We start from the raw sequence: 9,781 nt of genomic DNA, 5'->3' as shown, positions 1-9,781 counted from the left end.
GCCAAGGGTAATGCTTTTAGCCAAATTGAATATCAGATGTGTATCTAAGATCTTTAGGCCCCAGCCAAGCCATGCCATATTCTGGTTCGATGGCAATGGAATTTCGCATTGTATTTCCGATATGACTTTGGCTCTCCCTCTCCCCTCTCTCTCTTTGAGAGCTCTGTTCTATATGCTCTATATAGAGCAATAATACGTATGTAGTAGGTATGATAAGTGAAGTATTGTTTTATATAAATTATAAGATATGTACTTTAGTTTTTGAAACAAACTTCTAGAAGAGAAATTGTTACTGTACTAAGTTTTTGTTTTGGATTCACATTTAGAATCAGATTCCAATTTTCAATTACTTCTAGATTCAGATTGACTATTTGCTAACTTAGATTTCCATTTAGATTTAGAATCCGAATCAGATCAATATATGAAAGCAGATACAAATTTAGATTCTGATTCAGATTCAGATTCAGATGCACATTTAGAATCAGATTCAAACTCCAATTTAAATTTGGATTCAGTTTCAGATTTTGATTCAGATTCAGTTTTATATTCATATTTAGAATCAGATTCAAATTTAGAGTTACATTCAGATTCAAATTCACGCTTAGATTCAGATTCTGACTCAACCCTAGAATCAGACTTCGATATAGATTTTTTTTTTTTTTTTTTTTTTTTTTATTATATATATAAAAGTGTAGAGCCTGTACAATCAAATTTAGTACCTTAACAACACATGTATATATATGGAATTAGAGAGACAGTTTACAGCATTCCCATCGTTCTGGCAAAGCCTTGCCGTTTAAGTCGTCTTAGGGGTCTGGCAGGGATTAGATTAAGATTTAAACTCACAGTTAGCATCAGATTCTGATTAAAATTTAGACTCTGATTCGAATTCAGATTTAGAATCACTCAGACTTAGATTTAGATTTAGATTTAGATTCAAATTCAGCTTTAAAATTCAGACTCAAATTTAGTTTCATATTTAGATTCAGAGTTTTATATATTATATATCCCTATATATATTATATATCCCTAATTAAGATTAAATTAAATTAAATTAAATTAAATTAAATTAAGAGTTAATTCACATATACTCCATAAATATCTTTACACCTATATAGAAACGATTAAAGAATATTTTTTTTTAGCTTCTTTAGGCCATTAACTGTCAATTAGCACTTGATGATATATATATATATATATATATATATATATATATATATATATATATATATATATATATATATATATATATATATATATATATATTTTATATATATATATATATACTGGACTTCTCTTTCCAACTCTTTGGATATCAGCTCGCTCCCTCGGATGGCCTTAACTATTATTCGTATCGTAATTGGCGGCTTCTTCAGTGTTCGGAACATGAGAAAATAACGTAAATAAAAGTCCAAACAAAAACATTTTATTTAACTGTGAACCTTTGGACATTCCGTTTGCATTTTACAATTGTCGTTGATAAGCAGAATTCTAATAATTGCTATTTGGCGCCTTTTGGGGCGCGGTGCAAAGAGCAAAGTGGGTGTGTCTACTGCTCAGCGCCTATTCAAATCGGGGCCTAACAAATATGTATATATATCTGTGTGTGTGTGTCTGAGTGAGTGTGTGTGGCTATATCAATAAAAACCTGCCCCCAAAAAATTCATGATTACCAAAGTAGAAATAAATTTGCTGCAAAAATAATCATAGACATATAGTATATATAAATATATAAATATAAATATATATATATATATATATATATATAAATATATATATATATACACATTCACATTCACATTCTTTTAGAGTAGCCACTACTATTTTCATGAACAACTAAATTTTGTCAACTTTTCCATCTGAAGTCCTGAAGCCAGTGCCTAAATCTGTGAAGAAAAAAGTACCCAAGATTATTAAAAAAATATTTCAATCTTAATATTCAAAATACTACCAAATTCCATGTTCCAACATCTAGTGCCCAGTCGCACTACTATTTTTATGAACAAACTAGCTATGCTTCAATATAGAAATATATTCTGAGCTCATCATGGTTAGGAGTCCGCATTTCCGTCATGTCCAACAGCTGTGGTTCAGTTTGTTTTTTATTTTTTTTGATATCGACGAAACGTACGATTGATTTTAGGTCAGCACAAAGTCCAAGGAGCCGAATACCGCCTTGACTCAGCTGCTACACGTTGTCGATAAGCCGATAATAGAGCGATAAAATGATAGACAAAGTGTCAAAAGGAAACGCCGCCCCCTGACTTAGTCGTTGCACCTTGACCGCAAATCAATTAGTAATACGTAATATCAAATTGCAAAATTACCAACTTTATCTGATTATCAAATTTGCGATCTTTAAGAGGCGAAACTGGAATAAGGCAGACCAAAATTTTCAACTTTCGATTTTGATACTAGATTTATTTATAAGATATATATAAGATTCATATTACAATCAAAATATTACCAGCGAGCCCAGCGAGGTTCGAACTCGCGACCTTGTGATTAGGAGAAGCTGAATCCCAATTGAGCCGCAAAATGCAATAAGAACATTTTCTCCAAATGTTCACTCCTTTGCAAAAAGTGGGACAAAATATGTTGCCTACTTTGAGGCGCAGCCATAAAATCGATTGCCTTCAATGGCACTGCCTTTTGCAGCTACTGCAGCTGGCAAGTGGCAACTTGGCATTGGGAACATTGGCAATTCTGAAATATTATTTCAGGTGCTAGACTTGAATTTTTCTATATATATTCGTGTTGATAACCTAAGACCCTGGAGAAACATGATTTCAGGAGCTACGCTCATTGAGAGCGTGGCAAAGTACAGTTTTCAGAGTAGAACCCAAAAATTTTGCATGCAAGTTACTATTTTAATCTTCTACAAGATAATAAAATTGAATTTTATGAGTCAAGGATCAACACCTTCACAAAATAGTTCAATAATCAATCCATACCAATAAGCAAAGCAATTATTGATATTTATAAAAGTTTATTATATATCAAAATTAATTAAATATCAAATTTAATAAAATGTCAAATTTAGTAAAATAATGAACAAAAAAGTTACATGCCCCGGGTGAGGCTCGAACTCACGACCTTAAGATTATGAGACTTACGCGCTGCCAACTGCGCCACCGAGGCCTTGGGAACCTGCAGCAGCATTGCTTAGCTAAGATGCATAGCATACCTGGTTGTGCGCATATATACATACATACATATATATATATATAGACACGAATTTAGAATATATAGCATCTAAATATATGCATATATAGAATTAATTTAATTTAATTATTTTTTATTTAGTTTCATTTGTTGCAGACTTGAATCTTAGACTATGGCGTATAAGCTCTAGACTTTAACTAATGAGTGCACAAATATAGTTTTGAATATGTAGATCTCTTTATTTATTATTTTATTATATTTATAGCTGCAGACCATCTTCATAGCGCTTTAGTTGGCAGAGCCCCATAGAGGTGTTGCATATAGGAAGATTGGGATAACTAAATCCTTGTAAATGCTGCCTTTGCTGCTAGCCAATCCAGTTGTGGTCGTCTAACTTATGTGTGGCTTCTGGCTAGAGGAACAGCAAGGCGCCACTCGGAATGGGGCAGCCCAGCAACGCATCCGGTCATAAAATTATACTTTCTTTGAATCATCTTTGTGTGCATATTGTGTTGCACCTGCGCTGCTCTTACTCTGGCCGCTGACGTGCAAGGAGCCTATGGTAAGCACTCTTTGCATACAAAGTGCCATTGCAAAGAGACATCGCCTGCTGAAATGACATCTACACAGAATATATAGAGTTACATACATATATTTGCATACTATATAGTTTAAGAAATTTAAGTTTGATTGGCGCAAAAAGTGTTGCATACTTCTGTGCGCAGTCGTAAAATATTGCGTTGCCTACTTTTAGGCATGTTTTGTAAATATACCTTTTGTCGACTACGAACTTTTACGCATACTTTATGGATTAGTAGAAACGCCACTCCTTTTATGTTGACACTTTACAAGCCAAGAGCATATCAAAACAACTCTTCGGTTGCAAAGCCTCAATATAAATTGAGCGACCATCCGCAGGAGGAAAGTCTGAATAGAGTTTGATCAGTGATCTCTTGTAAGATGCCATGATAATATATCATATTTTAAGAGTTCATCCAGTAGTACGAAATCTTCACGTAATTTAACTATCAAATATTGGATCAACTTTGATAACATTCTCAACTAAACTATGTAAATATATTATATATAAAGACTCCTTCCGCTCCAAGTATTGCAGTGACTTTGATCATGCAGCTAACTGTCTTGATCAGTGATCTCTTAGATCTCTTAGTACCAGCTGGAACATAAACATATGACGCTACTTAATAACCCATTTCTGGTCACAATATTTTCTGTAGCTCAATTGTTGAAATAGTTGAAGTTGTCTGGGTAAGGAATTTCAAATTGTTTCGCTCATCAGCAAATTGAATGAAAAATCATTGATATCTGACTCCGGAACTTGTGACCAGAACTGGGCATCGTTCAAAGAGCACGTGAATATCACGAGAAATTCATAAGCAATTTCTATATGTGCACATAAATACGTAAGCATCACGCGAATTAATCAATGTAGAGCCAATCAGTGATGCTTGATAATATATATATGTATATATATATATACATATGTACGAGGTGCGCTCAAAAAGTATTGAAAATTGTGTGAGGGACAGAAGTAAAAAACCGAGGTAACTCCTGGAAATTCGAAGTTCACGTTACATTTTGAACACACCTCGCTTATAGGTATATATATATATATATATTCATATATATATATTATATTCTCTATTTGAATGCCAACCCGTTTTTGCTGACAATACTTTTCATTTTTGTGATCAGCTGGCAATGGATAGTTGTACTTAATCTCACAAAGGGTTATCAACTAAGCAAGTGCAACGTACATATTCCTCTCTCTCTCTCTCTCTCTCTGTCGCTCTTCTCTCTGCCTAGCTGCCATACGTAAAAGAAACCAGTTTCACCTTCAGCTCAGCTGGCTAACAGCTGAGTGATGTACTCAAGACGATAATTATAGAGACTGAACAAAGTGGTTTTAGGTACCTAAACCTACGACAACTACAACTACAACAACTATAAAAAACTTAAAGACGTCAGAGCTGTTGTACATAAAATATATATAGTCTGTAGGCTAAGAATGTTTATGCTTAAGTATATATAGATATGTTTATTAATGCCTAGGTCTAACGATTGTTGACCATATGTATGTAGGATAGACGAGCCCGGAAATATTGCCAGCTAACTGTTGTTCCTCTATCCAATGCTAAACAAATTTGTCGCCGTCGAAGTTGCTGTTGTTGTTGTTGTTGTTGCTGCTGCTGCTGCTGTTGTATTTGCCGCTTCAGACAACGGAACTAAAAGTATAACACTCTGTCAATCATACGCTTTATCAGTCCGTCAGCTAGTTAATTTCCTTTTTCGCCCATTGCCATACAGTGCAATGCATGGGGGCAATTTGTTAATGCGTGTGCTTTGCTAGCAACAACAATACGAGAGAATTGTCTATCAACAAATATATATACAATTATGTGGGTATGTAGAACAAGGCAATGTTATTAATATAAAAATAATACACACAGCTTAACATGAATAATGAATACTAATAGGAAATGTAATGAAAAATGTAAAGCTTTGTATAGAATAACTTTTGTATGTTCCTGGCTTTATATGATAAATCTTTGCTCAACTTCATTTGCGACGCATCACATACTTCGTATTTGTAACAAAAGGGCAAACAAAAAAAAAAGCTTGAATACACTTCAGTTCATTTAGCTAAGCCGACAACTACACATCCTCTCCTCTCTCTCTGTACGCCTTCCTATCAACACCAATTGCAGCGCATTACACAATTCGTATTTGCCAAATCAATTATTTTGTAAAACAGAAAAAAAAGAGCAAGACAAAAAAAAAATTACGCAAATACTCTTCGGTTGATTTAGCGACACCGATAACTGTACTGCAATCGCTTTTCTTTCGTTTGCTGCTCTTTCTGTTTACTTTCTTACATTTGCTGCGATTGTTGTCAAAAATGTTAATTTTCCAAAAGCTTGCTCGTAATACGATATACATATGTTAATATTTATTTGCATACATACAAACATACATGCGTATTGGTATACATTTTACTGTTATCCTCTTACAAGACAATAAAATTATTTTAGCACAAGCTGTTCGCGAAACTTCTAAACACCCCCAGAGTTACGCCTCTCTCTGAGATTATTTGCATACACGCACACAAACACGCGCCCAGGCACGGGCACAGGCACAGGCACGTACATCTGTTTGCGCATATGCGTGTGTGTCAACATATGACGTCACTAGAGAGGAGCAACAAGTAAAAGTAACAACACATCAGGAAGCAAATATAGCAAACAATCCGCCGGCTACATGGACTACATGTCCACGAGGCTTGTTTGCATTTTTTTCTTGCTCTCATTATCGATTCTTTATTAAGTCTTTTTTTTCGGGAGAGCACACACTGGGCGCCAGAGCAGCTTAACAGTGTCCAAGCGGGCGGGCGGATGGTACGCATGTATTTACATACATGCATATGTAGTATGTGCCCTTACAATCATCTACATGTACATGTGGCCAAGCATGCGTAAGCGTTGTATGCGTATGTCGCAGCAATAGACAGAAAAGCACGTAAAAGACAAAAACTGGACGTTCGAGTAAACATGTGAGCCGTGTGAGCCAGCCGCGTGCGATTTTCATTTAAAATTTTAAGTTTTCAGCTTTTCAATGTTCATTTCCATTTCAGTCTCTCAATGTCGACAGATAGTTGACGTTTTTTTTTTAGATAAGCATATATATATATATATATATATATAAACGTATGTACATGTATATATTTTTTAAAATTTTGTTTGTCAATTTTCCTGGCACATAGTTAAGAGCTATAGGTGCTTTTGGACAATAGAAAACTAAAAACAAACACAAAAAATGTTGAAAATTGTTTGAGTCCAAACTATGTCTAAGCAGCTGGTTGAACATAATGTACATATATACATATCTATTTGAGATATAATATATGTATATAAAGTCGAGTCGCGATAGTAATAATGTTCCCCCAAAGTCCAAAATCTCAATAATTCGTAAAAAGCAAATTTTTCTTAAAAAAAAAACACCCGTTAATTCGTAAAAATTATATACATTTGGTATCCTTACCGTAAATCGTAATATTTTTTCGACGCAATAGATATATTACCTCTTATAAACGGTAATCTTACCAAATCTCTTGCAATTCGTAATGCAAATTGACGTTTTCTAAACAGCTATGCAGCCTTTATGTCGCTATTCATTCTAAATTTTGTGGGTTTTTCTTCGCTTCCGCTTAGTTAGATGATATATATACATATATAATATCTATATATAAATATCAACCAGTTGTAGATTAGCACAAGTAGGAAGACAAAGACGAACCAGTATAGTCGACAGCGGAGTTTGCTGATGATAGAACCCCGGAAGGTTCTTGAAAGCTATACAGACAACCAGCATGACCTCGAGCCTGGAAAATTTACAAAAGTATATATACACATATATACACATATATACATATATATATATATATATATATATTTAATTAATTTATTTAGGTTTAACGACTATTACAATAATCCAAAATCCCTGTTGGAAGTATGCTTATACTTACAAACCGATGTACATATAGATATCAAAAAACTCTTCTGCAGTGCACATACTCACACAGACACACATACGCCGAAGATCTGCAAGGCAAAAGCAACAAGTTACAAAACTGCGGGAGTGAGCAAATGATTGCGTTAATGTTAGCAGGCAAAGAGAGCGAGAGAAGGTAGAGAGCAAGAGAGAGAAAGACGTGCACAAATTGGGAGCGCGTTTGCGCAACTGAGTCAATGGATAAGTGAACAATGTGTTGAGTTCACAACGCAGACAACAGAGTGCACCTTGCAACAAGAAGTCCAGCCACAAATGTTACTCCAGTCATGGCCAAGACAAAGAACAAACATATACTAGCTGCACATATGTACACATACACAAGTGTATAGCGTACATATGCACATGTGCTTACATATATACACATATTTTCTGTGTGTGCATGAACCTAAACAAAGAAACAAACGGAGGAGCTGCTAAGTTAGCTGGCGCGTAATTAGTCAGGCAGCAAAAACAAAAAAAGAAAACAAAAAAGTCAACGTTGCTTTCGTAGGATTTGTTTTGTTTGGGGTTGCGCTTTTGGCAACGGCAACACATATATATAGTGACCGGGAGGAGCAGCACCAGACAATGCTCTCGGGCATTAGAACGCGATCTTGACATACACTGACTCAGCAGCGCAGCTGTCCCACACTCGTTCTCTCCAATAGAGTCCACTTCACGCTCTCTTCCGCTCTCTCTTTCTCTCTCTCTTTCTCGCTCTGACTGGCTCTCTCAAATTTTATGACCGGGCAGGCAGGCAGACAGGCAGACAGGCAGGCAGGCAGTCAGGCGGCGACGTCGACGGCCAGTCAGTATCGATTGAACAGTCGCGCGTAACACATCGAACCGATGCGGAGAGCCCGGCTAGGCCCCCACACCCCCGTTTGTAATAAATAGCGTTGCACGAAGCGACCACGCTAGCAAACGGCAAGAATACGCTGAGAACGACGGAGGCGGCACAACCAACCAGCAACGCGAGAGGCAATAAAACACAAAATAAAAAAAATAAAAAATAAAAATAAAAATAAAATACAAAAACTAAAGCAAAGAAAGAAAACCAACAAAAACAGACAGTTAGAACAGCTGGAAAATAAGGCGAAACTTGACGAAACAGACGAGCCTAAAAGAGAAAATAAATATTACCATTCTATATTTTACATTTTTTTTTTGTATTTTGACGTTCGTTCGTTCCAAATTCAATTCGTATATTTTGCGCGTTTTCGTCTTTAGACTTAATGTTTTATTATAATTCCGTTAAAACGTGCCTTGTAACTTAATATACATACATAGCAATACATGTATATAGATATATTTGAAAAGAGTTTTCTTACTCTGTTCTGTGGCACTTTTAAGTTATAATAAATCATACAAATTGTAAATTACGAATGGAAAAAACGTCGCTCAGATAAGAAATTCTGCAGTTAACTAAATGAAACCACGCAAAGCTCGAGAAATTTGATAAAAATAAAAATTAAGAAATATATATATATTTATATGTATGATATATATGTATGTGTATGACTATAAAAATAAAATAAAAAACAAGTTACATGAACAAGTTATAATATAAAAAGAAAAGAAAAAAAATAAAAACAAGGTAATGCTACAGATTTGACATCATTAACATAACACAACACACACACACACACACATACATACATAGAGAGCGAAATACATAAGCAGCCAAGTAAATAAAAATAAATTAGCAACTACAACAAATATAACCTTGGCACTATGTTAGAAAACAAAAAAGGAGCAAAGTAAAAAGTAAAAAATAAAAATAAAAAAAAATACAAAAACTCAAATACACAATAAGAAAAATCGTTGTTTTAGAACTTTGGCAAGACACATTTTTCTGCCCAATATTTTTTTTCCATTTATTTTCTGTGCTTGCGTCGGCGACAAATATCGAAATACGAGCAAAATTCTACCAAAAAAAAAAAAATATATATATATAAAGAAAACAAAAACAAAAGCCAACGCGACGCTCCATAAAAAAAATGCTAAACAAAAAATAAACGAACAACGGAACGGAACGGAACGCAAC

At 34.7% G+C, this 9,781-nt stretch overlaps 1 non-coding gene across 1 annotated transcript; it reads right to left on the bottom strand.

Annotated features, from left to right (window-relative positions):
• Positions 1–3,068: 3,068 nt before the first annotated feature.
• Positions 3,069–3,141, bottom strand: Trnam-cau. The gene has a single exon. It is a non-coding gene; the product is annotated as a tRNA-Met (tRNA).
• Positions 3,142–9,781: the final 6,640 nt, after the last annotated feature.

The sequence above is a fragment of the Drosophila hydei genome, unplaced genomic scaffold (assembly GCF_003285905.1).
Source record: "Drosophila hydei strain 15085-1641.00,03,60 unplaced genomic scaffold, DhydRS2 tig00000349-arrow-arrow-pilon, whole genome shotgun sequence".
In the NCBI taxonomy this organism is placed as follows: Eukaryota; Metazoa; Arthropoda; class Insecta; order Diptera; family Drosophilidae; genus Drosophila; species Drosophila hydei.
This window is presented reverse-complemented; position numbering and strand designations above follow the sequence as displayed.